This window comes from Canis lupus, chromosome 38, assembly GCF_011100685.1.
Source record: "Canis lupus familiaris isolate Mischka breed German Shepherd chromosome 38, alternate assembly UU_Cfam_GSD_1.0, whole genome shotgun sequence".
Lineage (NCBI taxonomy): Eukaryota > Metazoa > Chordata > Mammalia > Carnivora > Canidae > Canis > Canis lupus.
This window is the reverse complement of record NC_049259.1, coordinates 10,594,689-10,597,156: the sequence shown is the minus strand read 5'-3', so window position 1 is coordinate 10,597,156 and position 2,468 is coordinate 10,594,689. Positions and strand designations below refer to the sequence as shown.

Sequence of the window (2,468 nt, the reverse complement as noted above, 5' to 3'; positions counted from 1 at the left end):
AAGTTTGTCTCTATAATTGAGAGTCTGTTTCTTGATTTGTCTCTCTCTCATTTTTTTTCCCTTTGCTTGTTGTTTCTTAAATTCCGCATGTAAATGAAACTATATGGTGTTTGTCCTTCTCTAGTTTACTTCACTTAACATGATACTCTTAACGCTTTCATAATTTGGGCATTGTAAATAATGCAGTAAATATAGGGGTGCCACATGTATCTTTTCAAATTAGTGTTTGGGTTTTCTTTCTGTAAATACCTGGTAGTGGAATTACTGGATCATATGGTAGTTCTATTTTTAATTTTTTGAGGGACCTCCATACTGTTTTTCCACAGTGGCTGTATCAGTTTGCATTCCCACCAAAAATGCAAGAAGGTTCCTTTTTCATCACAACCTCACTAAGACTTTTTTTTGTCTTTTTGATTTTAGACAGTCTAACGGGTATAAAGAGATAACTCATTGTGGGTTTTTTTTATTATTATTTTGGTTTCAAGTTTTTATTTAAATTCCAGTTAACATACAGTGCAATATTATTTTAGGTGTAGAATTTAGTGATTCAAGTAATTGGAGCTTCTTCCTGACATGCCCCTCTCCCGGTTTCGTGGAGTTTCCTCACAGCATGGCCCCCAAGCACCAGTCCTCAGTCGCACCTCAAATGAAGAAACCAAGGCTGCCTCCCGGCCCCAAGCCGGAGGGGATATCGACCTCTCAGCATTTGCCAAAGGGAGAAAAAGAATAGCAAGAAGCAATAGAACATATTGATGAAGTACAAAATGAAATAGACAGACTTAATGAACAAGCCAGTGAGATTTTGAAAGTAGAACAGAAATATAACAAACTCTGCCAACCATTTTTTCAGAAGAGGCCGGAATTGATCGCCAAAATCCCCAATTTTGGGGTAACAACATTTGTCAACCATCCACAAGTGTCTGCACTGCTGGGGGAGGAGGATGAAGAAGCCCTGCATTATTTGACAAGAGTTGAAGTGACAGAATTTGAAGATATTAAATCAGGTTACAGAATAGATTTTTATTTTGATGAAAACCCTTACTTCAAAAATAAAGAATTTCATCTGAATGAGAGTGGTGATCCATCTTCAAAGTCCACTGAAATCAAATGGAAATCTGGAAAGGATTTGATATAACGTATAACGTTCAAGTCAAACGCAGAATAAAGCCAGCAGGAAGAGACAGCACGAGGAACCAGAGAGCTTCTTTCCTGGTTTACTGACCATTCTGATGCAGGTGCAGATGAGTTAGGAGACGTCCTCAAAGATGATATTTGGCCAAATCCATTACAGTGGTACTTGGTTCCTGATATGGATGATGAAGAAGGAGAAGGAGAAGAAGGAGATGATGATGATGATGAAGAAGGATTGGAAGATATTGATGAAGAAGATGAGGATGTAGTTGGAGAAGATGATGATGATGAGGGGGAGGAAGGAGAGGAGGATGAAGGAGAAGATGACTAATGGAACACTGATGGATTCCAACCTTCCTTTTTTAATTTTCTCCAGTCCCTGGGAGCAAGTTGCGCCTCTTTTTTCCCCCTCCTCTTGTGCTCATTTGCCCTTTTTTGAAGTCTCTTTTCTCTCCCTTTATACCATTGTTCTCAACTTATTTTGAGGGGAAATACCTTGAGCAGAATACAGCGGGAAAAGAATCTCTACCCCTTTCTGTTCCAAATTCATTTTTATTACTTCCTGTCTCAACAAAAACTTTATGGAATCAACACCACCGTGCTCTGTGCGAAAAAAGAAAAACCTTCTGCTCCCTTAGCTCTGCCGGAAGCTGGAGGGTGCTAGGTCCCTGTGTAGTAGTGCATAGAATTCTAGCTTTTTTCCTCCTTTCTCTGTATATTGGGCTCAGAGATTACACTGTGTCTCTATATGAATATGGACAGTTAGCATTTACCAACATGTACCTGTCTACTTTCTCTTGTTTAAAAAAATAAAAAAAAATAAATAAAAAATGAGGTTATAGAAGGTCTGCAAAGGGTGGGTTTGAGATGATTGGGTGGGTTAAGTGGGCATTTTGACAACATGGCTTCTCCTTTGGCATGTTTAATTGTGTTTAATGGACATCCTTGCAGTTTAAGATGACACTTTTAAAATAAAACTCTCCTAATGATGACTTGAGCCCTGCCACTCGATGGGAGAATCAGCAGAACCTGTAGGATCTTATTTGGAATTGACATTCTCTATTGTAATTTTGTTCCTGTTTATTTTGAAATTTTCTTTTTGTTTCACTGGAAAGGAAAGATGCTCAGTTTTAAACGTTAAAAGTTAAAAGTGTACAAGTTGCTTTGTTACAATAAAACTAAATGTGTACACACACAAAAAAATAATTTAGTGATTCATCACTTATATACAACATTCAGTGCTTATCATGGGTGGCCTCATTATTTATCTATAAAATTGCAAGGCTGGGTGTAAACTAGACTCTAAATTTTTGCCTTTTTTAATCCTGATATTCTGA

The 2,468-nt window shown here is 37.7% G+C and overlaps 1 pseudogene; it reads left to right on the top strand.

Moving 5' to 3' along the window:
• Window positions 1-595: 595 nt before the first annotated feature.
• Window positions 596-1,944, top strand: LOC100855446 (annotated as a pseudogene).
• The last annotated feature ends 524 nt before the right edge of the window (window positions 1,945-2,468 follow it).